At 47.6% G+C, this 15,282-nt stretch overlaps 1 protein-coding gene across 4 annotated transcripts in view; it reads right to left on the reverse strand.

Annotated features, from left to right (window-relative positions):
* The window catches only part of MATN2 (matrilin 2), a gene marked incomplete at both ends in the record, with an annotated part of 124,687 nt that overhangs the window by 93,201 nt on the left and 16,204 nt on the right, over window positions 1–15,282 (reverse strand). The window lies entirely within an intron of this gene.

Here is a 15,282-nt window from a genome sequence, read left to right on the forward strand (position 1 = left end):
TGTGGTGCTTACACTAGATGTTCTGGGAACAGGGATGTTAGTGGGCTGGGATCAAGGGGATAGGACATGAACTAGGTTTATGGAGTGTTTGGATCGAGAGAAGGAACACATGGAGAGAGGCACATGGACAGAAGCCCAAGATGGCAGGAATATGGTGGAAATGGAATGGGCCACGAAGAAACTGCTAGGAGGTGCAGAGAGGAATGGAGCTGGAGGGTAACCTAAAGCCAGCCATGAAGGGCCGGAGAATATGTTAGTGTCACATTATGTCACTGAGCTGACCTGTAGGGAACTCACATAATAATAAGTCAATTGAAGGTGTTACAGACAATTGCTGCCCCAAATTGCTGAGAGGGGGACTCAACCCCAACTTGGGGGGTGGGGAGAGCATAGTGGAACTAGAAAAGGGACCAAGAAACATTTCAACCAAAGACACCATTAAATGGGAAAAAGGTCAATGTCAAGTCTCTCCCCCACCCCCGCCATACTTATTCCTTCAGCCCCCAAGCAAGAAGGCTAGAAGAGGTTTGAGTCTGTGGCTAAAACTCATCACATTCTGGGAAGAGGCTGATATGGGATGAGATGAGAGGCGTCCTGCCTCAGAGGGTGGGGGCTGGGTCTCCTTGCTGGAATTTCTCAGATGTTCTGAGCTACTGCCTCCAGCCAGCAGGGAGTCCTTCCTCCCCTTCCCAGACTCTGTAGCTAAATCCAGATTTGACAGGGATTAGAGAAGGGATCCCAAATGCTTGTCCTAAATCCCAGTCACCACAGCTGCGAGAAAGAGAGAGAAAGCCAAATATGAAACAGTGAGCCCAGTCATCAAAATGAAAAGTGGGAAACGCCATGAAGTCATCCTGTCCAGCCCGGCTTGCCAGGCTGTGACTCGCCCTGAGCGAGTCACACACCTCATCCACTTATGGCCTCATACGTCTTCCGATTTGGGGATGAGGAAGCACCCCTGAACAGCAGCATCCTGGTAAGGAGACCAAGCTTGTGCTGCACCCACGTCTAATACTGGGGCTATGTGAATTCAAAGTGAGTTTCTCAAACCAGAGGCCCCAGACGCCGCCTTTGAGGACTCTGGGAGAAAGATCAATATAAAACCTGCCATTTGTGTGATGTTTTCAAAATCCTTTCTCCAGAGCGCATTCATCACTATGGTCTCATCTGAGTTTCAGAATAAGCTCTTAAGAGGAAAGTACAGTGTCATACCCATTGGATATATAGAGGTACCAAGAATTGGAAAATCTCTTCTAATGTAGAAAAAAGCCTATATGGAGACACACCAACACCTACCACATTAGGGGGTAGTGAGAATTCAAGGGGAAGAGGGTGGTCTTGGGCCCCACGTGTGGGAACCCTCTTGTCTGCCCACACTGCCCCCCACTTCTCTCCAGGGGAGAAGGCTGCTACTCCTGGCCGCGTAGTCCGTGTTGCCCATAGACACCTGCCTTATGAGGCAAATGGCTGAAATCCAGCCCAGCCCTGAGCCCCCAGGGCTGCATACATCCTGAGAAGTACCTAGAAGGGGCGCCTCTTTTTATTTTCACAAAAGTGCCTATGGTTTAGCATATAGCCCTCGGTCGGAGCCATGGAGGACAGACCCGCAGGTCTCAGGAGCCAGGCTGGCCCCTGTCCAGGAGCCACGGGCACTCCACCATTGCTGTGTGAACTTACTGCAAGAAGAATGTGGCCCAGTGTTCTCTGCCTGTGGAGGAGAACGGAATCCAGGCTCAGACCCTGCCATGGTGGGAGATAGGAAGGAAAGGCTGCTTGGAAGGAGGAGAGGAGACAGCCGACTGGCCCCCTAAGAACGCTTCCTCTGGAGAAATTTGGAAGCAGGAGGTCGTCTGGGGTTGGGATTCTTGCTGCGGGTCTTAGTCACTGTATCAACATCCCATCAAACATCACAGTCGATTTAAAGGGAAGCCTGGAGGTTCCACGGGGAATGGTGTGCTAAACTGGGTTAGTTTCCGTCAAAACAAGTGTATCATTTTCACAACGCCTGGGCATTGACAGAAAACCACAAAGGTTCGAAATGGTGTTGGAGTTCCACAGGAGCCGTGACTGTGAGTGGAAAGTGAGTCTTGGCAGCCCAAGTGAGTGAGTTTTCTTCAAGACAATTTCTCAGGTCCCTTAAGGGCTCAGAACCACAGTCTTGCAGCTTGTCCCTGAGAGGACCAGTTCAGTGGTTCTCAAACTGCAGGTGCCTCCCAAGCCCCCGGAGAAGCATTAAAAACTGAGATCGTGGGCCACACTTCCTGAGTTTCTGACCTTGTAGATCTAGGGTGGCACCAGAAAAATCTGCATTTCTAGCAAGTTCCCAGGTGAAGTTGATGCCGCTGGTTCAGAAAGCACACTTTGAGAACCATTAGTTTTAGGTACTAGAGAGATCGCTGGAGGAAAGACTTTCTGGCAAGTTTTTTTTTTTTTTTTAAAGATTTTATTTATTTATTTGACAGATAGAGATCACAAGTAGGCAGAGAGGCAGGCAGAGAGAGAGGAGGAAGCAGGCTCCCTGGTGAGCAGAGAGCCCGATGTGGGGCTCCATCCCAGGACCCTGGGATCATGACCCAAGCCGAAGGCCGAGGCTTTAACCCACTGAGCCACCCAGGTACCCCGTTCTGGCAAGTCTTGACCTCACTATCTCACTGTGAATTCCCCAAAGTGGGAAACTAGTCTCATTCATCCTTCCAACCATGCAGTTGGGAACAGAGTTAAGTCTTCAGTAAACATTTATGGAATTAAATGGAATTCTGGGTGGCAGAGCAAGGTTCTAGGTGGAAGGAATTGAACCAGAGCAGTCAGTTCAAGGAAGTGGATGAAAACCACAAAGTCAAAGTGCTCTAGAGCAGGTGTGGCTCTAGAGTCAGATTCTAGTCACAGATTCTAGACCCCAATACTCACCATTTTATAAGGAAGCATGGCCACTTTTGAACTTTGGTTCACAGACTCACAGACTAACAAACTGTTAGAGCTGGAGGGGTCTAAATAAAGTCCAAGTCACTCAGTGTACACAAGGGGAAACTGAGGCTCAGAGTCGTGACGGCTCATTAGGGTCAGACCTGGGACGATACTGATGGCTCCTCCACCATCTCATGGTGGACATCTTGGAAAATTCGCAATACAGGTGGCGTTACCACATGAGCTCTGTAGATGCTTGGGAATATTTGCTGGGAAGAGTCCCCACAGCTTTTCCACATGGGGACTGCTAAGAGATGTTTCCAGAAAATGGACTCTCCTCTGTGTGTGTTCCTTTCACAGACTGGTTCTGATTAACAGCATCCCCATCTCCCGAGCCTGGGAGAAGAGCACACCATCATCCTTCTGGCCCCTCATGACAGACTTTCAACAGCACTGGATGAGGTTTTGTGGGCAGATCATAAAATGTCATCCCCTGAACCACAAAGTGACAGTCTAGACCTTGTCAACTGCACTTCAGTACTGTCAACTTGCCTTCAAAGCCCACAAGTTGGGCAAACAAGTGTCTCTTACTGTTGAACCTGAGCCAGGACAATTTTAAGAAACATTCCACTCCAGCAGGATTCCAGTGTGCAACCTTGGAGTGATTTCCATTGCTCAGGGTGGCAGACTTGTCACTAATCAGCCTCCCTTGCTCTGGCTAAATTCAGTCATGGCCGTGGAATTGTACAACAAATATTTGGTGCCATCTGCCTGGGATCAAAGCATGCTTGGAGAAGGAAAGTATGTAAATATCTACAACAAGGGTAAAATAATTTCATGCAGAGACTCAAAGGGGGCTCTGAAATGCTTAGTGAAGTGACATATACTCCTATGACCTCAGTGTAAGTCCAGTCTCTGCCACTTTTTGTCCACATGATCTTTGAGCCTCTCCTTGACCTCTCTGATCCTCAGTCTCTTCTTCTGTGAAATGGTGACAATAATACCTCCCAGGGATGTGGTGAAACTCAAAAGAATGTAATAATAATTTATAGCTACTCTTTATTGAGCACCTAATATGTACTGGGCCTTGTTCTGAACACTTTCCAAGTGTTGGCTTATTTATTCTAGACATTATTACTATTGCCATTTTACAGATGAGGACAGTAAGCCTCGAAAGACCAAATAATTAGCCCAGGATCTCATACTTAGGAAGCAGAGGAGCCAGGATCTGGCCCCAACTTGTCTGGCTCTGTAGCCCATACTCTTAACCGCCACGCAATACTCAGGAAGGATTTTGTCCTTTTCAACCCGCCATCGTCAGCATGCTCAAGGTGCCCCAGGACTGCACTGACTTTCTGGGGTCAGTTCTTTCCTTCCCTGGAATCCAGGCCTGAAAGCTATGGCTCCAACTTGCCTGCATCCTGCCAAGGCTTCTCCCCTGCAAGATGCCTATCTGCATTTTAAAAAATGTAATAGAATGATAAAACAGATGCTTGCCTCCCTGAATAGCAGCAGCGCTTCCAGTCAGGCTGCTGGTCACTTCCATTCTCACTCATTCCCGTTCTCACTCACCTGACAAGTGCTTGTTGAGAGAGGAGTAGGAGCAAGGCCCCGGGGCGGGGGGTGGGGGGGGGGCACTGCGGGGTGGGGCAGATGTGAGGGAGAGCTGAGGGAACTCGCATCCCAGAAGCATTTGCTGTCTGTGAATTGAAGTGTATCGGCTGGTCAAAGACGGACAGCCAGAGAGACGGACAGACTGAGAGCAAGAGACTGCCAAGTAGAAGGGCACCACAGGCTGACCCAGTTTCATGCTCAGGGAGGCCTCAGAAGTGCCCACAGGGGCCTGACATGTGGCCCCCAGGGCCACTTCATGTGGCTTTGTTGCCATGGGCCTCCAGACCATGACTAGTGGTTGGGACTTACAGGTGATTCATGGACATTTCAGAGGCAATTTAGCCTATTTTTTATTTTTGTCCCTGATGTGACTTCACCTGAAACTCCCCTGTATTTAGGGCACTTGACTGGGGCCTGTGATTCTTGGCCTGTGCTGGAAAGACCGTGGTCCTTCCCTCCCTCTCCAATTCCCTTATTAGTCAGTCGCCAGCTGCTGCAGGACCTCCCGCCAGACACTTGGCAGGGCTGGTGACGAGCTATGGCCTTCTTTGAAAGCGTTATGCTCTACTCACATCTTCCTAAAGAACCACTGGGGAATACCCTGCAAACTTGATTACCTTCTATTAGGGAAACACCCTGGCCTGCTTCGTGGTATCTAAAACATACCTTGGCCTCATTAGCAAATCATTCCCCACTTGCTAAGATTTTCCAAATGTGTTTCCAAATTCTGGGGCACTTATGGTTCTCTACACACCATTACATACGATTCTGGGAGCAGTGGCTAATAAACCGAACAAGAGAGTCGGGAGCAGAAAGGATTTCTGGGCACTGGAATAATGAGTCAAAGCTGACAAGATGAAACCTAACTAGTATAAATGTCAAGCCCTGCACATAAGGCTCAAAAACCCAAGTGTATAAGCCACAGGAAAGGAACATCTGGATTGACAGCAAGTCACGTGATAAAGTCTCAAGGCAGGGCGGCAGATTCCAAGCTTTACACATTGTCCCCCAGACTTCCGGTGCTGGCACCTGGGAGACTCCCTAATCAATCCCAGGCTAAGAATCAAAGTTCAGCCACAGAGTGGCTCCTAACACAGCTCCCCGACTTCCCTCCACCTGGCGCCTGGAAGGGGCTTAGGGAGTGAAAACTATTTGCCAACCAGACACTTTGCAATAAAGCCCATTAGATCCCGCCCCCCGCACCCCCCCACCTCCGCCCACCAACTTTATGCCCCAACCATCTCATCAATGGCTTTCCTTGCCTGAGAGAATAGACTCTCCAAACCAATGGAACGCACACTTCCTCTCCTTACAACAGAAATTTCCTATATGTAAACATTTTGGTGAGTTTCATTGATCAGAGTCACCGTAGTTGAAGGTGGCAGGCTGTAAGTTCTCAGGATGCTGTTTCATCAAAGCAATTTCTCCAAAAGCCACCACCCTAAGGTTCACGGACCGCAAAGTCAATAATGTTCATGGGAGAATGAATGAACTCTTTGGCCCAGAACTCCCTGCCCTCTGCCCTATACCCCAGTGATATCAAATGGTCTCTAGTTCCCTACATCCTCTCTGAGCTGCCTCCTCAGCTTAAGACTCAACCCTGTGGCCACCTATTTTTTAAAAACCCTTCTTAGATGCCCAGCCCCCAAACACTGGCCTAAATGAGGCCTTCCTCTGAGCCCCCTGGTACCTGCCCCATTTATCTCTATCTGAGCATGTTCCTCCCTGTGTCTCATGCATGGAGCTACCCAGCCACAAGTGGTATCTCCTGTGAATCCCTGGTTCCCGCACAGTGTCAGGCATGACGCGCCATCATTCCTTCAATGTACATGTGACTGGGAGGGGTGGGAAGGCGGGGAAGAGAGAAGGTGCAAATCCCTCTCCATGAGCTGGGAAAACTGGTCAGTTTTCCAGTATCCTCAATGTCTTGAAGACATCTTGAAGACATCAGAGACACCTCAGTTGTGTATATGAAATGCTAAGCCCTAGGCAGCACCCTTGACCCAGTGAATCCGAATCTCTGGAGCTAGCACCCAGTAATCTGCACCTGTGACTCCTTCGGGTGATTCTGGGACACAACACATCTGACAACTCTATCCCGAGGGGTATGTGAGCCAGGGAGACCCTGGCCACAGACCCAAGAGTCCAGAGAAGGCGGTATCAGGGGACCCCTTCCCAAGACCGGAAGAGACCTTGTAAACATGGCAACCGACATCCTGGGTCTTCTCACATGCTCTGACCCACATTCTGCGCCGATGTTGGACCATGTACGTGTCAGATATGTCCTGGCTTTCAATTAGGTTCATAAAATAAATAAGGCAGACACCACTGTTACCCCAATTCTGAGGCTTAGAGCTTGAGTAACCAGTCTGCTGGTATGGGGCAAATGAGTGGGGGCAGAATGTCACCCCCACATCAGTCTGACACTAGCACCTGTACTTTGTATCCTGTTTCCCAGTCGGTGACCTAAAGTAAAGAGTCTCCTCTGAACAGGAAAAAACAGAGAAGAGCCTTACCCAGTGGCACTCCTCATTGCCAGTTAACACATATTTCCCTGGACAGAATCTGGGGAGGACTGACAGCAGAGACTGGATGAGCCCCAGGAGTTAAAGGTCAATTCAAGGGGCACCTGGGTGGCTCAGTGGGTTAAGCCTATGCCTTCGGCTCAGGTCATGGTCTCAGGGTCCTGGGATCAAGCCCCAAAATGGGCTCTCTGCTCAACAGGGAGCCTGCTTCCCCCTTTTCTGCCTGCCTCTCTACCTACTTGTAATCTCTTTCTCTGCCAAATAAATAAATGAAATCTTAAAAAAAAAAAAAAAGTTCAACTCAAGACACACCCTTCTCATGCACATATCCCCTTTACCCTCTGCCCTGAGTCAGTGCCCTGGGAGGCACCACTGTGCCTCAGCCACCCAGATTCACCTGCTGCGCTTATCCGTGTCCAGAAGTGTCTTCTTCATCACCAGGCAGTGGGGACAGTAAGCACTATTAATGACAATGTACAACGATGTCATCCCACAAACAACATACCTATTGGCCCACAAGCCCACAAAACAATAGGACAGACCTCTGAGGTCACAACTGGCTTTATTCATTTTCGTGTCACCCATGCCTGGCTCACAGCTGGTACCCAGAAGGTAGTGAACTGAAGACACTATGGGCAAAATACAGTGCTGGAGGTGTGGGGAGGCTGACAGGGAGAAGATGCGGCGGTCCCTGGCCTCAGAGGGCTACCGTCCAGGGGTTTGGTGATACAAGCAGACAGAAGCTTGCAGAATGAGGCAGGGGAAGGTGAGTCATTGTTTGGTAATCCTATTCATAACATACGAGAGGCCAGAAGAGCCTAACGAGTAGTCACCAGAGACAAGATGTCTGAACGAGGAGGCATGAAAAGCAAAAATACAGAGCAAACACATGCTCTACCCCTTGGCCAACTCCTGAAGAGAAGAATACCCAGTACCTCCAGAGGGAGGGCATTTCCATGGACTTCCTCCTCTCCCCCCATTTACCCTGCTTTGAATGCCTGGTTGAGGAAGAAAGAAGGTAGAAGACAGCTGGGGGAAAGGAAAGAGTGGCTTTGGAGCCCCTCTGGTTTTCTCCTCCCTTCTTTGTGGTCTTTACCATGGACTTGCTTGTCCCAATGAGCTGTGCAAAAAGCAGTGGATACCACTCAAGATGCCACGTACCACATGCTTCTCTCAAGAAAGCATGACATAGGATCAGGATGTCAACCCTTCTTCTAGTAAGTTCTTTCCAACAGCCTCAGAGCAGAACCAAAGTTCAAGGGCAGCAGCTGAAATTTCAGTACTCAGGTTTGCTCTGCGGACACTTTCCCAAGCTGTTACCAAGGAGAACGTTGGCAGGGCAGACCGAGATGAGTGTGGCTGGGGGAGATGGATGTTATCTGGCTGTGGAAAAACACACCGGGAAGCTTTTATGCAAAAATATACTCTCCAGTGTCACAGTGAGATTTTTGTTGTTGTCGTTCTTTTTTAAAGAAGGTTCTGGTGAATGATCTTGCATCTTTTGGGTCACAAGGAGGGATTCTGGATTGACACCAGCTCAAATTTCAGTTGTCCCAGCTGACTGTCATAAATTCCTTGAGGAACACAGCATTCTAAGGCCCTCAGGGAGTGTGCACCAACATGCCAGCAAAATGGAAAAGAAAAAAAAAAAAATGAAAGAAAGAAAGAAAAAAAGAAAAAAAACATGCCACATCACACCAAGTCTCCTTTCGTAACTGTTAACATGAGCTTAAAGAAAAGACATCATATGAGGTTCAACAACCGTGGTTTCCAGAACCCTGGACAATTTTCTTTGCGAAGAAGCCAAAGAGAAAGCTGCCCCAGTTTAGCCCTGGAGAAAACAGTTTCCAAAGAACTGAATTTCCTTGCAAGGTAGCAGTTTGCTAAAGTTTCACTGAAAAAAAAAAAATGCTCCTCACATCTCTCAGAGTTTGTCATACAAACAGGCTTTCTCCGAATTTATAAAAAGAAATATAAAGAAGCCCGGAAATAATCCATGGTTTTAAAACTCATTGGGCTAAATTTGGTTCAGAGTGAATTTGGTATTCTCCACCAAAACCCCTCTCACTGTCTTTCTTTCTTTCTTTCTGAAATTGAGAAATGCCTCATATCTTAAAATCATAACCTAGGGGCGCCTGAGTGGCTCCATGGGTTGGGCCTCTGCCTTCAGCTCAGGTCATGATCCCAGAGTCCTAGGATGGAGCCCCACATCGGGCTCTCTGCTCAGCAGGGAGCCTGCATCTCCCCCCCCACCACCCCTCTCTCTGCCTGCCTCTCTGCCTACTTGTGATCTCTGTCGAATAAGTTAATTAAGTAAATATTTTTTTAAAAAATCATAACCTACACACACACGCACTCAAAACCGGCCCATCCCCCAGTAGGAGATAGTACAGAAAGTACTGGGGAACAGGTGATTTGTCCTCTCTGCAAAGTGAAAAACAGCGTAGGCAGCTTGAAAAAAGCAACTGGCATTTAGCCCAGAGCAGCGTTTTGACTTAATAAATTGAGCAAAGGCCTCCTCTGCTTTCTGGGCTTTCGGCTCATGGAAGTCGGGAGCGAGCAGAGAGACCGGTGAAGAGCAATGCAGGGTCAGGCTGGGGGAGATACTAGCCCGGAGAAGGGGGCCCTCGGGCGGAGTGTGGCACGCCTTTCCCTGGAAGGGGAGGGGAAGGCGGGCATGGAGGCGAGGGGCGGAAGGTTTCCAGGGCCCTGTACCAGCAAAGGCAAAGTTGCTCCTTGGAGTCACCTCTCTCATCATTTTGGTTTGGCTGAGTTATGCCAAGGGCCCCCTTCCTTTGTGCTAGGTGCAGGGGATAAGGTACGAGAACCCACCTCGGGCTGGGAGGAGCTTACAACCTTGGAAAGAAACAGATTCATGAAAAACATAGGATTCATGAAAAACATAAGCAACAAGAGCCAAAAGGAGGACACTGGATCCCAAGATGGTGGACAGGGAGATTGCTGGAGAAGCTGATGGGTGTTATATTATTTTATGATATTATTCTATTATTATCAGATGAGTAGGATTGGCCAGGCAGAGTGGGGGGGGGGTGCTTTAGGCAAAGGGTCAGTGTGAGCAAAGACCAGGAGGGTGGAAAGGAGTAGGGAGTAACTGCAGCGGGCGTGGCTTGGCTGGATCTTAAAGGACAGGATGGGGATGATGACAGGGCCACAGAGGGAGGGTCACATGAGCTCCTATTAAGAAGTTTGGACTTCACGGGGTGCCTCCCTGACTCAGTTGGTAGAGCACACGACTCTTGATCTCGGGGCCATGAGTTCAAGTCCCCCACTGGGTGTAGAGCTTACTTTAAAAAAAAAAAAAGAAGAAGAACTTTGGACTTCATTAAGGAGCCAGTGGGGATCCCCTGAAGGGTCTTACATGTGCTATCATCCTCCTTCCGGGCATATCCGAAGGGCTCCTGCCTCAGCCCAGACTTCACTCTTCATCCCTGATCCAACCCAGAACCAGTCCCTCCAGGCCCGCGCCCCTTGAATGGAACCCAGCCTGGTCTCAGACGTGAATTAGTGTCTTCCATGTATAAAGTAATAGAGAAGGCATTAGAGAGGATTTGAAGACAACTCCTTCATCTTTAGGAGCTGAGTTTCTACCCGTTTGCTACCTAATCCTGGAGCGAGTCTACCCGAAGGACTTTCAGTGGTGGAGTGGAGAGCTTAGGTCAGCAGCTGGGCCCTCCCAACTCATCTCTCCTTGGGGTCCCCACTCCTTCCCCTCTAGTGCTCGCCCTGGTTAATTCAGAAATAACTATTGATCGAATGTCAGTTGGGCCTCGGCATCGACTCCCACCTCTTTCATGAGTCTTCCTTTATGCAGGAACAAGAAAGACAAGGAACCCACTTCCCAGACCCCCTTGCAGCTAGGGTTCTGGGTAACTGTGAGGCGCCACCAATTAAATATACCCACAAAGCAGGAAGCAAAGTGAAGGCTGTTTCAACTGGCAAGCAAGGCTGTAGAAAGACAGGTTTCGTGTTCTAGTATCTGCTCACCAGCTTCATAGATCCAGTTATAGTGGCTACAGCGTCCTGATCCCGGCAACAAATTCTTTTTTTTTTTTTTTTAAGATTTTATTTATTTATTTGACAGAGAGAGAGCACAAGGAGCAGAGGGAGAGGAAAAAGCAGACTCCCTATGGAGCAAGGAGCCTGATGCAGGACCCCATCCCAGGATCCTGGGATCATGACCTGAGCCGAAGGCAGATGCTTCACTGGCTGAGCCACCCAGGCATCCCCCAGCAACCAATTCTTGTGTGATGGTTCCATCTCCCACTTCTCTGATCTTTCCAACAATTACGTAAATACCTTGTTTGCAGAACGAAATCCTTTTCTGCTTAAAATGCCTAGAGCGCTTTGCTTCCTGCACTGGTCCCAGCGGTCCCCGCCACTTGTCAACACGTCTGCCTTCTTGCCACCTCCCTCCCTCATTCACAGCAGGTTCCAGCTGAGAGTTGGAAACACACCAGAACAAAGGAAAACACAAGTGGGCATGCTCGGTCCTCTTCACAAAACTCATCTAAAGGGCTAGTGGCCCCAAGCTTTGTGGAAGTGGGGCCAACTCTCTTGCCCTCCCCTGAAACCTGTCATCCTTCTCTCCACGGGGACTCCCCCAGGCACCTAGACTGCTGGCATTCTCCAGCTCCTTTGGGAACTGTAACCTCTCCACTTGATCTGATGCGTCATCTCCTCCATCCTTCCTGAACTTGGCCTAGACCTCCGCTCCCTCAAATACAATGAGACGATGTATTACACAAAAGGAAAACTATTGAGTCAGCTCTTCATTTCCTCATCACTCAGAGCGCTTGGGTGAACACGCAGCTCCAGCTGGTGCACTCGACTCCGTGAAGCTCAACGCCCTATGTCAGGGTTGCCATGGAAGCCAGAAATAACATTTCAAGCATCCCTCACAGCCTTGGTGACTTTGGTTTCTAGGCTGTTCTACAAATAGTCTTTCTTGCAGCTGCTCATTAAAATGAAGATCAGTTAATAAGACAGCGTGTTTAACAAACGAAAATGGTATTTGTTACAGACCTGATAATCACGAAGTACTTAGGGTATGCATACTTTGAAACTGAAAAGGGGGGCCCCTGGGTGATTCAGTCGGTTAAGCGTCTGACTCTCGGTTTCAGCTCAGGTCACGATCTCATGGATTGTGAGATCCAGCCCTGGCATCGGGCTCCATACTTGAAGATGCTCTCTCTCTGCCCCTCTCCCCACACGCATGCATGCTCATTCTTTCTCTCCGTAAAATAAATAAATCAATCTTAAAAAAAAAAAGAGAGAGAGAGAAACAACTGAAAAGGGATCTTCAAGACTGGATTCAATTTCCCTATTCCAGAAACGGAGAGGATAGATCACGTAGTAAAATGGTAAGGTAGCCTCCTGACTCTCGGGCCACCCTCGTTCCCCCACCAACACGCACTCACCATCCTGGGCAAGTGACCTGCTCTGTCTAACTTCAGTTTCCTCTTCTAACAGATGGGGACAAGGACCTGGCTTATAGAGTTGTCATGAGGATTAAGTAAATTAATGTGTGTAAGATACTTAGAACTCTTTGTACCTGGCACAAAGAGTCAAAAACTCATTTATTGTTGTTATGATTATTATTATTATTACCACCTGGTATTGTGTTGAATGTTGTCCAGAAGCAACATGGCGTAATCTGGACTGGGAGTCCAGAGATTTGTGCTCTGATCCCTGTTCTGCCATCAGCTAGATGACATTAACCACATAACCACCTTCTTCTCCTTCTTCTCCTTTCTTCTTTTTCTTCTTCTTCTTCTTTTTTTCTTTTTTTGACCATGTCACTTTGATCTCTAGGGTTGGACTAAATGACACCTCAGTTCCTTTCCAGTTCTAGCTGGGTCTAGTTTACACCAGGGTGTTAAATAAGTTAAATGGAACTGTTCCTTGACCTTTATAAACGGTTATATCCATATCTATAATGATAGCTAATATTTATTGAGCAATGGTTATCTATCAATACAATGCTAAATGTTGTACGTGTATTAACTCCTTATTTTTCACAATCTGTTGTCCCCATTTAACAGGTGGGGAAACTGAGGCACAGGGAGTTTTGAGTAATTTGCCCAAGGTCACACGGTTAGTAATTGGTAGGGCCAGGATTTAAATCCGGGAATCTGAGGCTAGAACTCATGCTCTTCATGATTAATCCACAGGAAACAACAAACTCAGATACCACAAGTAGACAAGGACGCAAGCTGCATGACTTCATATGACATTGACGCTCCCTAGTTGTAACTGTAGGGTACTCCACCGGCTATATCCATAAATTCCCAGCAACTGGTACTGTTCAAAAAGGTTTCAGGAAACTTGCCACAAAATAAAATAGTTCTTAGTTCTTCGTTACACTCCAGAGATGCTCACCTCCACCAACATCCCACACCTCCATGATGGCATTAACTTCCCACCTGGCATTTCTTTGCCCCTCTAAAGACTGTTCTCAATCCAGCAGCCACAGTGATTCTTTTTTTTTTTTTAAGATTTTATTTATTTATTTGACATACAGAGATCACAAGTAGGCAGACAGGCAGGCAGAGAGAGAGAGGAGGTAGCAGGCTCCCTGCAGAGCAGAGAGGCTGATGCGGGGCTCAATCCCAGTTCCCTGGGACCATGACCTGAGCTGAAGGCAGAGGTTTTTTTTTTTTTTTTTTTTTTTTTAAATTTTATTTATTTATTTGACAGACAGAGATCACAAGTAGGCAGAGAGGAAGGCAGAGAGAGAGGAAGGGAAGCAGGCTCCCCGCTGAGCAGAGAGCCTGATGCGGGGCTCGATCCCAGGACCCTGGGACCACGACCCGAGCCGAAGGCAGAGGCTTTAACCCACTGAGCCACCCGGGTGCCCCTGAAGGCAGAGGTTTTAACCCACTGAGCCACCCAGGCGCCCCAGCCACAGTGATTCTTTAAACACAAGTGAAATCACCTCACTCCTTTGTTTAAGACCTTCCCATGGTTCCCATCTTTCTCAGAGAAAAGCCAAAGTCCTAGACATGGCCCCCCAAAGGCCAGCTTGTTAACTTCTCAAAGCCATACTACACTGGCATTGCAACTCTAAACACTTAAGGCATGCTTTCACCGCTGTTCCCTCAGCCTGGAACATTCTGGATTCTGTGACTTATCCCCTCACCTGCCTTCAGGTGCCTGTAGAAAGCACCTCCCTCTCAGTGAGGCCTCCCCTGCCCCGGTCACGATCTAAAACTACCCACGCCCATGACCAGCACATCTATCCCTCTTTCTGGCTTTTCTCCAAAGCATTTATCAGCTTCTCTCATATGTATTTTACTCATTTATTTTTTATTATCTGTTTCTTCTATTGGAACACATGACCTAAGGTTGAGGATTTTTGCCTGTTGTTTTCCCTGCAATGTTCCCAAGACTTCCACTGCTAGGTGACAAAACTCTTTGTAAGATGGATGAATGAAAGGACGACTGAATAGGTACATATCTAGGCATCTGTGATGCGAGAAACCAGCATCGGACTCTGACTTGAAGACTTCTCAGAACTCTCCTCTCACCTTTCAAAGGTTAGTCCTGGAAAAAAAGACTTGAAGCATGCCTGGATATTTATATTCCTAAAATTATACAGAAATAGGATTAAATCTACTCTTGCAGGGGAGAAACCTCCGAGAATCCAACAGACGACAAGGCAAAAATAAACACATATTACTCTCACAACAGAAAATGTTTTTAAAAATTTTTAAAGGTTGGGGATGGATGTTTACTCTACCTAACTCTTGAGGCCAAACCAGAACCAAAGGATGGAGGTTATAGGATCAATCTCAGCCTGCTACAGAATAAGGACAGTGTGTGTGGATTTCAGTCAGCTATGTTTCAAGATTTCTAGAAAAATTCATGAAGCATTTACTACACAAGTTTTAAATTGCATTAAATACATTTAAATTGCATTTAATACATTTCTATTTATCATACAATCCTTAAATTGCAAAAAAACAAACAAAACATACAAACAAACAAACAAAAAAAAAAACCCCAGTAATAAAATCTACAGCTTTGACATTCTTGTTTAGTTTTTTTAATGTGCACCAACCATTTGGGCATTTCTTTTTCTTGTCCTCTCATCTCTCAATTTAATTATCACTGCCTTCTTTCCATTTGGTGTACTTTCAAGAAAATGGCTTAACAGTATAGCGGACAACCCTAGTGGTTGACTACTTAAAATTCATTTCTCTCCCCCTTTCTGCTCCGT

The sequence above is a fragment of the Martes martes genome (genome assembly GCF_963455335.1).
Source record: "Martes martes genome assembly, chromosome: 4".
NCBI lineage: Eukaryota > Metazoa > Chordata > Mammalia > Carnivora > Mustelidae > Martes > Martes martes.